Genomic DNA, 16,283 nt, shown 5'->3' on the forward strand with positions numbered 1-16,283 from the left:
AAGTGTACTCACGCGATTCTGTTTTTGAAAAAAGCAAAGATTAAAATTTTTATTCACTACCTTGCTCATTGAAAGTGAGGAGAACTTGATGCACTTACTGATAAAGTTCACGGATTTTGGCCTTCAGTATGAATTCTACTGCAACAAAAACATCCCTGACATCAAGTTGGTTCCAACTTCCTGCTATGCCAAGGTTCCATGCTTTAATATAAGAGAAATAAAAATCCTCACCACTAGACCCATATACAACACCATGAACAACAGAGAAAAGATGCAAGAAGAAGTCAGGGATTTATTTTGCTTGGATTCACAATCACAACCCATGGAAGCAGCAGTCAAGAGATTAAAGGAATTATTTTATTGGGTGAATCTGTTGTATAAATCATATTCAAAGTGTTAAAAAGCAAAGATGTCACTTAGAGGTCTAAGGCACACATGACCCAACCTATATTATTTTCAATCCCCTCATCTGTTATTAAAGCCAAACAATGAATAAGGACAACCTATGAAGAGCTGATGCACTTGAGTCTTGTTATTTGAGAGGGAAAGTGAATATATGATGGGTGGTCAGAAGAATGAGCAAATCTGTCTTGGAAGCAGTAAAGCTAAATGTTCCTTAGAAGAATATGTCCTGAGATTTTGTCTCAGGTGTTTTGGTCATGGTATCAGGAATGACAAGCCCCTGGAGAAGAAAGTCTTGTTTAGTAAAGTAAGAATCTGGAATAGAGAAGGAGCTCCACAATGAGATGGAATGACACATTAGCTGCAACAATGGGATCTTCTAATCTAGCACAGATTCTGAGGATGTTGGACTGACTTAAAGGCACCAGACAACAATAACATACGCCTCTTGTCTGTCAATGTGTTATATTGTGTGGCATGTGCATTGCTGTGATTTGGAACGCTATGCTTCCAGTATTTCAAATACTAGCAGGGTCACCCATGGTACACAGGTTTAGCAGAGCCTCGAGACTACGTCAGAATAAGAAGAAAGGTCTGACAATATACTTCTGTAAATCAGCTATTGAAAGTGTTATGGATCACAGACAAAAGAATGTTGTCCAATACAGTGCTGCAAGATTAGCCCACTCAGTACTCAAAATATGCAATGACAACAAGTAATGACTCAGGCAGTGATTGTGAAGAGAGTTCAGGACTCAGAAATCCCTTTTTTTCTAGTCTACGTGAGGTCTCTAGTGTACATGAGTGGGAGTCATCGTCCTAGCAACAACAACAATAATATAGTTTATGACGGTTTGGTTTGTCTACCTAACCAGCAAGTCAATTCTGACGCATGGAGACTCCATATGTGTCAGAGTAGAACTGTGCTCCATAAGGTTTTCAGTGTTAAAGTTTCGAAAGTATCTTGCCAGGTCTTTCTTTATAAGTGCCTCTGAGTAGACTTAAATCATCAACCTTTCAGTTAGCAGTAAGATACCCAGTTAACTGTGCAACCCAGAGATTATAAAATGTCATTTGAAGTAACAGTGAGGTTCTCTATTTCAAGGATGCACCATAATTTCTTGATTGGTTCAACTAACAGTTGTATGTGGCACATATAGGGAAGGGAATCGTAACCACAGTTGTATGTGAATAAATTGATATGTAATAAATGTAAAGGTCCTGTGCCAGTTCATGTGGCTTATGAGACAGAGTAAGCAGTATGCTCTAGGTGCCTGACTGATTATCCTTTTTGATAATTTGGACATACCTACCAGAGATATTCTATTACCGCAGCATTGACAGGTATAGACAAATGAATCTGTCTACAAAATGCAGTTAGCAATTTAAAATATGTATATATTATTTCCAGTGAAGGTTTACAGGTTAGTTTCCCATTTAATAATTTCTATATACATTGTTCAGTGACATAGGTTGCATTTTTTACAATGTGTGCATGTGGTAGTTACATAATCTGGTGTCAATTTGTGAAGGGTGGAATCTAGCCTGTCAATCAAGTTGCAGCATGATGACCTCACTGGAGGTCAGATGCAGAGACACTCTCTGCTTCGTTGCCCTGCATGGAGCTATGCTAGAGCCCTGAAGCTGGAGGAGCCATGTGGAGATCCACGCCAGCGCTGAGATGCTTCCACTGCCACTAGCTCCATAAGACTTTCCACCCACGGGACTGGGATTTTCCTACATTCGGCATCATTGCATGTTTTGTGTGAGACTGAAGAGGAATTTATAGACTGGTATCGGATATATGGACTAATATCGGACTTATGGACTTGATCTGGATTAGGCTGGGATAGTTTCCTATTATACAATTACTCTTTGATATAAAGTTCTCTCTTACATACATATGAGTGTCTCTGGATTTGTTTCTCTAGTCCACCTGGACTAACACAGTGAGTATTCATGTTATTTCTATTCTGATTGTTCTTTGTCTCCAGTAATCTAGTTCCCCAGCCCCCTTACATTCTTATCTTTATCTTAAAGTAGTAGTTAAGAGTTTGTCGTATACAGGTGGTTTTATAAGAGGAGTGCAGTCCTTGCAGGCCGTGTTCATTATCTTATGAACCAATCTCTTATTTAGCTAAAGATAACCCCAGAAGCTGGTTTTGATTCAAGGTTTTAAGACTATCTCAGGCAACAGTCTCAGGAATCTCTCCAGTCTCAACCAGACCAGTAGGTCTTTTTTTTTAAGTGGTTTGAAGCTCTGTTCCATATTTCTCCCCCATTCTATCAGAATTCATCTCTCAAAGGTCAGTCATGATAGCTGAGTATCCTCGAATTCTTCTGGCTTCAGAGTAGATGAGCCCATGGTTCATGAAAACTATTTGTTCGGCAGACAAATTTTCTTCTTTGAGTCTTTGGTTTCCCTGTCTTTTGCTCTGGATAAGTCGAGGGCAATCGTTGCAGTTTACACGACCACTCACACGTTTCTAAGACCCCTGGTGTGACTCACCAAACAAAACTATAGAACATCAGTTTATGAACTGAATTATGCCAATTGATCAAGATATTTCATGAGACTATGACCCTAACCTATCAAATTAGACATGCACTTCTGTCAGGTGTTTGGTTGTATCTAAGGAGTAACTCTTATGCTGCCCCTCTGTGTTTTATGTTGCATGCGAATCGATGTGCATATGATCAAACCGATAAAAACATATACATACATGTATATATGTTGATTGTCCTCTTGTTTCAAAATTACATATCCATAGCAATTATAGAAAGGTTATCTTCTTTGTGTACTTTTTGAAAACATGATTTATCTTCTTCAAGCTGTGTATATTTCTCCCCATTTGGTGTTATATTTCTCATCACCAAAAATGACAAGTTTCTATAGAGAGAATTAATTTTTCTTCCCGACCTTCATACTTAGTAACCATTCATGAACATTAATTTCTGTATATTTACTAGTTCATGACATTTCATAAGAGTGAAAGCACACAATATTTATTTGTGGGATTTTGTGAATTTGCCTTATTTTACTCAGCATAGTGTCCTCCAGATCCATCTATGTTCCAAGATGCCCTTTTTAATATGTGATGACTGTAGTAATCAATTTATTACACAGAGTAATCATTCTTTAATGTACAAGTTCCAGAGGAGTGACTAGGTCTTTCAGTGCACACAAGTATTTCCATCAAATGTATTTTCATCCTTACATCCAGATAGACCTAGGAAGTTAAAAAATATATGAACTATTAGCTGCGTATTAACTGAGAAACCACATACAAACAAAAGAATATTGGGGAGAAAAAGAAATCCTGAAAGGATGAAGGGTGAAGGTGTAGGAAAATGAAGAGTTGAAAACAAAGCCCTTTACACTTCATATGTACTAATAGCTCCAATCCATTTAATGTTGACCAGTTGTACTTAGACCTTAAGATACAGGATATGTGGGTAAAGTTTAATCCGGTTGGTCATAATTTTCCCTCAGGATGTACGTTCCAAGATATGTTCCAAGATGTGTTGAGAACTCATAATTTCTTTATCACTGAGTAGTATCCCATGGTATGTATTCATATTTTACTCTGTTCATTCCTTGAATGGCTAATTAGCTTGTTTCCATCTTTTGGCTACTATGACTTGCACTGTGATGGACATAGGCATGCAGCTATCTGTGTTAATTCTGCTAGATCCCTAGAGTCTCTATAGGATTGGAATTGTTGGGTGACCTCTCGTTTCTTGAGGTGTTGACAGACTGCTTTATACAACAGCTGTCCCATTTTGCGTTCCTGCCAGCAATGGTGCAGTTAGTGATTTATTATTTATAATGATTTCGTGAGTGCACTAACTTGGATTGAGTGGCATATGACTATTGCATTCTAGACAAGACAAGAACTTGCTAAAGAAAGGATAAAAAAGAATGATATGCTTAAAAATGTGGATTCTATTAAGACTTACTTAAGAGGGGAAAATGTCTTGTGATTTTACTTTGTCTATTTGTTGAGAGCAGGTAGCTTAGGTCTTTGCACAATGAAAAGAAACTCACTTTACGTTTTAAAAGGTTTTTAAAGGATTTGTGTAATTTATGTGACCTTCTTTCCTAACTGTTGATTAAAGAGAGATCTTTATTACTCAATCTTAATTGCTTGAGTATCAACAATCTATTAAGACCATGCATACACTGATACTGTTCTATGATTGTATTGCGAAATCCTTGAGCTGCTGTAGAGGTTTGAAAAGCATGGAAGCCATGTAAGGGAATTTGCAGTCCCTAGATTCCAGTGATGTTTTTTAAGCTATTTTGATAATATGAGGCAGAAATTGAGCACTGGTCATTGATTATGACTCTACATTTCCTTTCTCAAGGCACTGGGTTTTACCTTCTCCCACTGTCAACACAGATGCCGCCACAAACAGAAAGGACAAGATATCTTAGACAGTAAATGAGGGCATTTCAAAGAACGTGGACAACTGAGTCATTTATACCCAATGACTTGGCAGGAAGTGGCAGGAAGTGGCATCATCAGCTCCTTTTGGAGTCAGAGTGTGTCTGAAATTGTGTTTATTCTGGTAAAACGCACATAAGCCATCATTAACATGATTCACGCTATTTCAGCTTTAGGAAATGACACATAAATTATCCATCATTATTCCCTCCTACCATAACCTGCTTTTTGAAAGATCAAACAAGTTTATATAAAGAACGACTATTTCTTAATAATTTAACAGGTGTCCATGCTCATGTTAAACATAACCAATGTCTTATCTAATTTATTGTCAAAAATACCACTCTGATTTAGGCATTAATTTTTTTCCAAATGGAGTCTGAATGAGTTTAACTAAGTTGCCTAAGCTCACACGTATGTATTCTGAAAAATCATCATTGATGATGTCAAGGTTGACATGCTGGTGATACACATGTAAAATGAGGTAAGCCATCTCTGCGTACATTCATCAGGTAAAGACATGAAGTCAGATGTTATACTCCTGCTTAAAATTAATTTTCATGCTTCAGGTTTTTCACAGGATAACATTTTCTCCGCACCTATCACATAATTTCGAACACACATTTTAAATAATAGAATTATTTAACGTTAGGTAAATTCCACTTCTTTACATGACAGTGCTTTTTAGTTACTATTGAGTTGGATTCAATTTACAGTGAAATCCTGGTTCCATGGTATCCTCATGATAATTGCCGGCATGCTAAAGTTCATTGTTAACTTTGAGCATTGGGGGTTCATCTTCCAGCACTATTTCAGACAATATACTGTTGTGAGTCATATTATTTTCATTGATTGCTTATTGGAAGTAGGTCATTGGGAATGGTTTATCTTAATGGGGAAGCTCTGTAGAAACCTGCCCATCACAGGCAGCCCTGCTGGTGAATGAAGTAAAGGTGGCATAGCTTCCAGCACCACAGCAACACAAAAACCACCACTGTTTGATAAACTGAGTGCTGGATAGTGGAATTCCTTTAGAAGTAAACCTTCGTTTCCATCGAGTCTGACTATGTTAAGATATAAAGGAAGCTGCCAGCTTGGTATAGAAGACTTTTGTGAATACCTTGTGTTTTTGATAGTATATTATACATAGAGGTGAAGCAGTAGGCACCTATAGCTTAATGAACGGTTGTTAGGGGCCACTGAGTCAGTTCAAAGTCATAATGACCCTATGCACAATATAATAAATACTGCCTGGCCCTGTGCTGGTCTCACAATCAACTCAGATCAGCACCACTGGCAAGACAGGTACCTTATCAAATGGAAGTTTTGTAATAGGGATGCTATCATGATGTAATAATCTATCAGAAGAGACTTAAGCATAAGAAGTAGATGGAATTTCAGAGCTAGTGCTGAGAAAAGGTGCTTTGACCAGTTCTGCAGCTCTGGACAATTAATGGAATTCAGTCTAAATGTATTATATGTATACTTCTGTATGTCTCTAATTCTGGGTTTTTGCATTTGCTTTTTACAATGAAAATTAAGGAGTATAGGTAATATTTCATCAACTCCCTTCAGGGATCAACTCTGGAAGGGAAGTCAGTGTAAACTCCAGGGTCTGGCATAGTAACAGAGGAGTCATGATTAGATCTTAAATGCTGCTAGAGTCATAGAAAATTCATGAGTCTTTATCAGAGTAAATCATTTAGAGTTATACTGTCCATTAAATTAATCATTTACATCATGTAGCTCTTAAACACTTGTGTTAGGCTGGGTTGTCTAGAGAAACAAAGCCAGTGACACTAATTTGTGTATAGGAAAGAGCTTTATATCAAAAAGTAGTTTTAGATCAAGAAGGCTGCCCAGCCCAGTCCAACATAAGCCCATGGATCTGATGATAGCCAAGCCCTTTTCAGACTCACATAGTGCAGACTGTTGACAAAGAAAAGTGAAGCAGGAAGCAGGGACCTCACAGGCTGGCAGGTGCAGAGTCTTGTGGATCCAAGGTCAGTAAAAACATGGCAGGGCGGCCATAGCTCTTCAGAAAGCTCTTCTGGCTGGATTGCCCATATAGGGCCACCTCTGGAGTTAGACACAAAAGTCCCAGCAAAGAGGACAGTGAGTGGCAGAAAGTAGAGGGGTCCCCAGTGTCTCTGTTATAAAAAGGTCACACCTCTCAGAGAGACAACACCAGACTATCATTTGATTGACAGGTTATATGCCACCCCCACTTCCACACAAGCATCATCAAGTTGATGTAAAATCTAACTACAGCACTTAAAAAGGGACTTGTGCAAGTTGAGGTGTACTTCAGGTACATCCATGTGGAGGCCCCTGCCAGCTCTGAGATGCTTCCACTACACTAGATCCACAAGACTTTCCACCCACTGGCCTGTGATCTTTCTTCCTGCATTCAGCATTATTGCATGTGCTGCGTGTGTCTGAAGAAAAATTTATAGATTGGTAATGGACATATAGGCTAATGTCAGATTTATAGACTTAACAGGGACTGGGCTGGGATGTTTTTTTAATGTACAATTGCTCTTTGATATAAAGTTCTCAGTTACACACATATGAGTGTCTGTGAATTTATTTCTCTAGTCAACCCAGCCTAACACATCTGGTATAATTACATGGTGAATTTCAAAGAATTTACATGGGAAAATAATAGGTAATACTTATCCACAGAAATGTTAATGTTTTTGGTATAGTGACTTGAATAAAGTTTTCCATTCATTTAATCTGCTTTTTAATATATAGGGACTACTAAAAATGCTCATATTGTAGTTGGTAGGTAACATTGAGTCACTTCTGACTCAGGGTGCCCCTGTACACAACAGTATGACACCGTGTCCAATTCAGTGCTTTTATCACAATCGTTGTTAAGCTTGAGTTTATTTTAATCCTTGTGACATTATAACTCACTGAAGTCCTTCCTCTTTCACTCACCCTCTACTTTATCAAGTATAATGTCTTTCTCCAGGGAATGACCTTTCCTCATGATACAACCAAAATATGTGAGATGAACTGTCACCATCCTCACTTCTAAGGAGCACTCTGGTTGTATTTCTAGGAATCATTTCTTCTTCTGGCAGTCCATGGTATATTCAATGTTATTTGTCAATACAATAATTAAAAGGCACCAATTCTTCCTCTCTCTTATGATCTACCTTTCACATATTTATGAGGTGACTGAAAATGCAATGGCTTCTGTCAGGTACACTTTACTTCTCATGGTGACATCTTTGTTTCTTTATTTTTTTTCACCTTGAAACAATTCTTAACATCTTGTTTCACCTCACTAACGGTAATTCCTCAATTGCAACATCACTTCTCCCATTTTCTTTCTGTGTTTCCTGATAACTAATGGCTGTTTTCTTCCGCTCATCTTCATGTGAACAACGTCAGCCAATGAAGGTGCATTCCTTACTCCATCCCAGTCATTCCGATCACCTCTACTCTGAGCAAGCAGCTATTCCCAAGTCGTACTTTGAGTGTCTCCTAACCTGAGGAGTTCATCATTGGGCGTTACATCAGTAAAGTTATTATGCTAGTCACAAGGTTTTCACTGTTCAGTATTTTTTTAAACGTACATTGCCAGGTTTTTTACTGTGTGTCTCAGTGTAGACACTGAGACGCTCTGCTGACAGATGTTCACCATGTATGACCCTGCTGTTACTGGAAATGCTGCTGGAATTGCTTTTAGCATCACAGCAATTTGCAAGGCCCTGCAGGCCACGAATTCATGAACAGAACAATTCAACAGATAAGCAGTAGTAATAAGATATGTACTCCTGCTTAAATTCTGAGCACCCTAGTTTACATAAGGCTACGAATGGCATGGACAGCTCAAGGTCCTCAATAGATTAAGCCTCCATTGAATTCTTTCGGATCACTAATCAAGGAAGTGAACTTGCCCTCGGGCAGGGTGCCTTGGAAAGTAGATTACCTCTATTTCTCTTCAGCCAGCACAGAGAAGGGTCATCTCTCTTTTAGGAGTTTGCCTCGGTTTGTCCTGAATGGAAGTCATTGTGCTGGAGTCATGAGCCGTGTCTGATCATTCTAGCTGCCTGGAAAACTCTTGTAAGTCCTACTATCTAACAATGTACATGTTTCAATCTTTTTCTCCCATTCCTGCTTCTGTAGTCAGTCCTTCCTTTAACTGTGATGTATTGATGTACCACCGATCATGAATTTGTGGCAGGTTCCTTTGCGTTCATGCCTTATGGTAAGGAAAATCCTACTAGGGAATTTTAACCATTGGAAAAGAAACCCGACACACGGTCTCACCCCATGGAACACACCCATTCCCCGACCCCCTTTCTCCTTTACTAAGGGCCACTTCTGCACTGGAAATCCCTGCCTGCTCTGGTTCTGTAACCCTGCTTTCAGACAAATTACAAAAGCTACACCGGCCCTCCATTAGCAACCCAGATCTTCTGGAAGACTAGCTCCTATGGGTCACCAGCTAATACATTTTTCTGCGTTCAAGTTCTCCAGGAGTGCTGCCTGATCATTCTGGAGTCACAGTTTTGCTGTTATATTGTGTAATCAGTTGTTTTGTTATGCCGGGATGAGATCGATTAACCCACATACAAATTTAAGTAAAGTTAGTAAGCCTTTGTTAGCCAGGGGTCAAGGGGCGGCTAGAGCCTAATTCTCCCAAGACCCTGTAGCGGGCAGGGTGGCATTACATTGTATGGAGAAAAGGGGACTTGGATACAAAGGCATAGGGCGAAGGTGGTGACTCAGTGTATGGGGAGGGGGGTTAGGAATTTGGAGCAGGGATTTAGACACTTATCAGCAATTTCAAAACTAAATGGCATGGTTCAGCAGTTACAGAAAATAGCAGTTATGAGAGAAATTACAGGATTTTCCATACTTGGGTCAGTACAAAAAGGTTATGCTCAGGCTAATTAATACAATATGATTACACTGGGGTTCATTGTGGTGGGTTGCTACAGTGTGATTATGACTCCGTGGATGTCCTTTGGACTTTTTTTCTGATGGCCTCCCACATCTGGTGATGTGTCTGTATCTTTGGGTCATCTTTGTCTCTCTTAAGAATTAATAAATGTTCTCCTTAGATTATATTTGAGATTAGGGGTATCTTTTGTACCTTAAAACAGGTAACAGCACCTACTAGTCCCAGGTCCCTACCAAAGTACTAGCTGCATTTAATCCTGTTTCATATCTGAGATCAGAGGACATCAGTTGTGTTTAGGTCAGTTTATTTATAGCCATGGCTCGGGACCCATTCAGGCATGGGATTTGGACTGGAAAAGAGTAAAAGTACATGGGAAGTAAAAGTTTTTGATTCTTAGATGATTACTTTGGTTTTTTATCTGTAAAGGCTTGAAGGAAAATGAGGGATGCCATGCTATAACTTAAGGGATCAAAAGCTGCATCTGTAGTGGCCTGCCTGGGGAAGCAGTCGGACCAATTGGAGAAGATGATTGATATGGGGCCAGATTCACATAGGCAAAGCTAAGTCCATATGCATATGAAATTGAAAGTAATCGAAGTGCAGAGAAGAAGGAACTGGAATATTTAAAATATGGTTCTGTGTTTGTTTGAATTCACTATGGATTTTGAATGTTACTCTTATCTAGTGTATAATACAGACTTCGATGTTTGAAAAACGGAATATCCGGTATTATAGATTTTAATGAGTATGTAACTCTACCTTCATCCAGTACTTGGTAGGAAATGCTAAATATGGGAAGTAAAGAGTGTAATGAGTGTCAGAGGAAGGATGGTTGGTCTTAGAATTGGTCTCGTGGATCCAAGCAAAACTAAACCTGTTACCTCTCTAATAAACCCCGTAGCTGTGAATATTGTTTGTGAATGTTGTATGGCCATTGCAATGAATTATCATATCAACAGATAAGTAGAGCATGTCATGAGAGGGATGGTTGGTGTTAAAATTGGTAAAGAGTTTGGATGGAGGAGGCATATCTGGCCTGCTTCTCACAGGAATCAGTCTTGTCTTATTGATCCTAATTCCCCTTCCCTCTAGTGAAGTTAGTGGAGATAGTGTTCCTTTCATAGCGGGTATGTAGAAGCTCACAAACCTGAAAAAATGAAGAGATAGATGCTTGACAGCATGAAAAAATAGTCACTGGCCTTGAGTCAATTCTGACTTACAGCGAGCCTATGGACATGAGTTGGTACTGAGTGGTATAATGGGATGGCCTGCTCTGGGCAAGACTTTGTTTATGGATTCAGGTGTGCAGCATTCCAACAAGTACAGAAGATTCTTCAAAGGTCAAAGAGAATGCCTTTCACCTTAGAATACAGGTTTGATAGGGATGATAATTTAATGACTGGATTCCAAGAGAGAGGAAAGCATGACACAGCTGGCTTACACCTGAAATGAGAGAAACTAGCAGAAGCATATGGTCTCCACTAACTTCACAAGAGGAAAGAAGGATCTTAGTCAAGCACCAAGGCTGATTTCTACGAGGAGGTCAGACATGCCTCCTCCTTTCAATCTTTTTACCAATTCTAATGCCAATCATCCCTCCAATGACACTCTTTACTTCTCTGTTTGTTTGATAATTCATTGCCATGGCCACAACAGTCATAGAAATAGATTGTGGATGGAATGTGGAATGTGGATGGAATGTGTATGTGGAGAAAAAGGCAGGAGATGCTAATCACTCAAAAAAACAAACTCACTGCTATAGAGTTGATGCCAACTCACAGGGTAGAACTGCCCTGGTGGGTTTCCAGGATTGTAACTGTTTAAGAGATTAGAAAGCTTCATCCTTCTCTGGAGGAGGTCGTTTCTAACGACTGACCTTGCGGTCAGCAGCCCAATGCACAATGCCCCTCACCACATAGTTAGTTGGCTTGTGAATGTTGATTGTTAACGGTTTCAATTATTATTATAAAACTGTAATTATAGAAACTGCAACTATGAAAAACATGGGCTAAAGGGGAGACACTGCCAGCCTTGAGAACAGTGGCTGAACTGGAAGTTCTTGAAAAGTTTTACTATGCTGATACCACGTGAGGCTCAGGATAAAGGAACAATCTCTCAATTAATTTTACCAAAAAGGGTGAAGACAAGACAAATTCTTGGAGAACTTGCTCCAATCAGATGGATGCCTGTGGCAGATATGAATGGCTGGTACCTGAGTAACTCACCCCAAACATGAACACTCTTTTCCTGACTGATGAATTACTATTAATGATTGTTTAGATTGGTAAAATGCTTGGGAAGGAGTAGTAATTCTCTGAGTATAAAAGAATCATAGCTAGATAAGGCAAGGTGTGTCATGGAATGTGATGGATCACTTTTATCTGTCCTTTCCTAGCCTGGACTTATAACTTTCACTAATACATTGGGATTATACAAATAAGGCACCTGTGGCCCAACAAGGGAGTGGATGGTCTGACAATAAAAAATTTTAAAAAAGGTGATGTTACCCTTTTAGGGATGAAACCATAAAATAAGGTATGTAACCCTCAAAAGAAGAATAGTCAGTTTTTCCATCCTCTTAGGTGTAATGTGAGGCATCCCAGAGGGAGGCAAGTGGCAGGCAATATCAAGAGAAGAGGCAAGAATGGAGCCAAAGCAGGGACTCGTTGGACACCGAGTTCCTGCATTGGGAGCCTCCTAGACACAGGAGAAGATTTAGAAAAGGCTATAAGACAAAAAACATCAAGAGATAATGGTGATAAATAATGGCAGAGAAATGGTGACAACAGCCATAGAGAACCAGCAGGAGAACATATGGCCCACACAGAGAGAAAGCTGAGTTCCTTTGGGCAGCGGTTTTGCTTGTGCAGTGAGATGCCTCTGAGTACTTGATAGAGTGAGACTCCCTGGTTCTAGAAAGCTGAATGTCTTCAGGCCAAGGCATCCTGGGCAGAGGGGGTGCCTCTGTGCACTTATCAGTAGAACTAAACAAGCTTTTAACACTTACCAGAGCAGGGCCCAGAAGGCGAACACCCCAGAAGGATCTAATGGTAGAGAGCAAGAAAGCTGGTCTTATGAGAAGTTGTATCCTGAGTTTCTGGCCTTAAATAGTACTTTGCTAATTCTCTAATAAATCTTATCAATGCAAGTCTTATCTGTGAATTCTGTGTGGCCATTGGAATGAATTATTCAACCCAGCAGAGAAATAGAGAATGGGGTGGGAGAGATAACTGGTCTCAGAATTGGTAAAACAAAAAGAGGGTGTGGGGTGGGGCAAGAGGAGGTATGTCTGATCTCTGAGTCACAGGAATAAGCTTAGGGTTGTTCATCTTGGCTCGTCTTCCCATCAAGAAGTTAGAGGAAGTCAAACACCCCTCACTATTCTTAAAGTTGGCACCAGAGTTGGTTATGATTCCAAAACCAAATTCACTGCTACATAGGCTATTCCAACTCATAGGGACCTTACAGGACAGAGCAGGCCTACCCCTTTGGGTTTCTGAGACTTCAAGAGAGCGGAGAGCCTCACCTCATCTTTTTCTAGCAGTGTGACTGGTGAATTAAACCTCTGATCTTATTGTGGCAGCTCAATGCACAGATCACTAAGCCATATCTCATCTTATTGCACTGAATTGTTATTTGGAATTTACCACCTGGTTATTTTCCAAGGAGTTATAATTGGCCAAGACTCTTTGAATTCAGCTAATGTACTAGGCATGGTCTCTAAGTCATATAGATAACTCAAGGCTTTGGTTCACATGTTTAACAACTTCAGGATACAAGCTAATATCAGCCAAGCTGATTTGGGTAGAGTAGATCCACCAGGGCTCATTTGGTTATGATTAGAGGTTTAGTTTTCAACAAGGATTCCTGTTAGATGACAAAACCTCTCGCCCTATACATACATAGACATATGTCATTGATTTTGTTCCCTTAATCCACGAAGTGGAGAGTGGAATAAACAATTTCTATGTTTGTTTTTGATTTAGACATTCTTTGTTGCTACATGCACTGTAATCCATGCTTATAATAGTTCATAATTACATTAACTGGAATGACATTTCTGCTGTCTCTTATTGCTACCCTTCATGAAAGATATCTGACTCAATAGTTTCCTTTTTAAGAGTTAGATTTACTTAATTTTGACCTTTCAGCAAGGAAAAAATTATATAATGCAAATATAGATTAAAATATTTTAAAGACTGATTTTATTTCTGTAATTATTGTTTGGCATCAAATATTGTCTTTGTTAAGAAACAGGGAATTTGATGACCTTAAAGTATTCTCAAAGTTTTAAAAGACTGGTTTTGAAGTTGACTGATAAAGTGAAACAAGAGACGATTGGAGTGATAGATAAATTATGAAAGTAAGTAAAATTATGTCAAGGATTTTGTCTTACTTGGATCCATAATCAATGCTTATGGAAGCAGCAGTCAAGAGATCTACAGATGTATTGCAATAGGTGAATTTGTTGCACAAGACCTCTTTAGAGTATTGAAGAGCAGAGATGTTACTTTGAAGACTAAGGTGACCTGACGCAAGCCTGGTATTTTTCATTGCATCAGTGCATTTGAAAGTTGAATGTTGGATAGGAAGACTGTAGAAGAATCAATGCATTTGAATTGTGGTGCTGGCGAAAATTACTGAAAGTACCATGGATGGCTAAAAGGATAAACCGATCTATATTGGAAGAAGTATTGCCAGAGTGCTCCTTAGCGGCAAGGATGGCAAGACTCCATCTTACAAACTTTGGACACATTGTTAGGGGACACCAGTCTCTGGCTAAGGGCTTCGTGTTTGGTAAAGTGGCAGGGTAGTGAAAAAGAGGAAAGTCCTCCACAAGATGTATTGACACAGTGCTTGCATTAATGGGCTCAGGCATGGGAACAGTTGTGAGGATGGTGCCTGACTCTTCAGTGTTTCGTTCTGTTGTGCATAGTGTTGCTATGGGTCCGAGCTGATTCCGTGGCAAATAGCTACAACAAAATTATATCACTTCGTTATTTTGGTTACTAACCTAATTTTATCATGAAAGAAAAATAAAAGAAGTTCTACATGTCAAAAGTATTATGAGATGTATGTACTTGAAAATAAATCAGTTGTTCAACTGTAATTTAAGTGTAGTTCCTCTTCATTATTCCTATTATTTTATTAATACTAATAATATTCTTATATGATGATAGTATATTTCTGTTGATCTCTGAGTGTTTAATTCTTCATGATATCATCAGTCTGTTACAATTGTTATATTAGAAACACTAGTAATTCAAGTACGTATTGCCAATGAAATACTTTTTTTAATTAAATCATTTTATTGGGGGCTCATATGGCTCTTATCACAGTCCATACATGAATACATTGTGTCAAGCACATTTGCTCGGTACCCCCTCTCTCCCCCCGCCACCTTACCCTTACCCTCCAGTTATTGTTACTCTCCTTATTAGTCCTGAGGGGGTTATCTGTCCTGGATTCTCTATGTTGCAAGTTCTTATCTGTACCACTGTACATGCTCTGGTCTAGCCAGATTTGTACGGTAGAGTTCATTATAGTGGGGGAGGGGCAGGTGAGGAAGCATTAAAAAACTGGAGGAAAGTTGTATATTTCAGTGGTGCTATACTGCACCCTAACTGGCTTGTCTTTTCCTTGTCACTTTTCTGTAAGGGGATGTCCAATTGTCTACAAGTGGGCTTTGGGTCTCCACTCCATTCTCCCCCTCATTCACATTGATATGATTTTTTGTTCTGAGTCTTTGATGCCTGATACCTGATCCCATCAACACCTTATGAACACACAGGCTGGTGTGCTTCTTCCATGTGGACTTTGTTGCTTCTCATCTAGATGGCCACTTATTTATCTTCAAGTCTTTAAAACCCAAATGCTATATCTTTTGAAAGCCAGACACCATTAGCCACATTTGCTTATGCACCCATTTTGACTACAGCTATCATGTCTGGAAGGTGAGCATCACAAATGCTGGCTTATTAGAACAAAGTGTTCTTGAGGAAATACTTGAGTGGAGGCCCTGTGGTAGTTACATAGCGTGGTATCAATTTGGGACTTGAGGGGATTAAGAGTGAAGGGGTGGAGTCTAGTCTGTCAGTCAGATCATAGCCAATGGGTCCTCTGTGTGGGCATGGCCTTCTCCTGAGAATTCTGGGAATTCCTGCATTCTCCTTCTGGGAGGCAGAAGACAGATTCCTCTCTCTCTCTCTCCTCACTCCCTTGGAAACTCTCTACTGAGAAGTCTGACTTCCTGCAAGACATCCCTGAGGAGAAACCACATGGACCTACCCTGATGCAGCCCTGGGTGCTGGAAAAGCCACCTGGAGACTTCTGCCAGCACTGATATGTTTATAACACCACTGGTTCCAAAGACTTTCTACCCACTGGCCTGTGATCCTCCAGGATTCAATATAGCTGCATGTGTGTCATGAGTCTGAAGAGGACTTTATAGGTTTGTATCGGACATATGGACTAATATCAGACTTATGGGCTTTGACTGGACTGGGTTG

Source organism: Echinops telfairi, unplaced genomic scaffold (genome assembly GCF_000313985.2).
Source record: "Echinops telfairi isolate 266 unplaced genomic scaffold, ASM31398v2 ScPeMD7_5592;HRSCAF=6446, whole genome shotgun sequence".
NCBI classification, from domain to species: domain Eukaryota; kingdom Metazoa; phylum Chordata; class Mammalia; order Afrosoricida; family Tenrecidae; genus Echinops; species Echinops telfairi.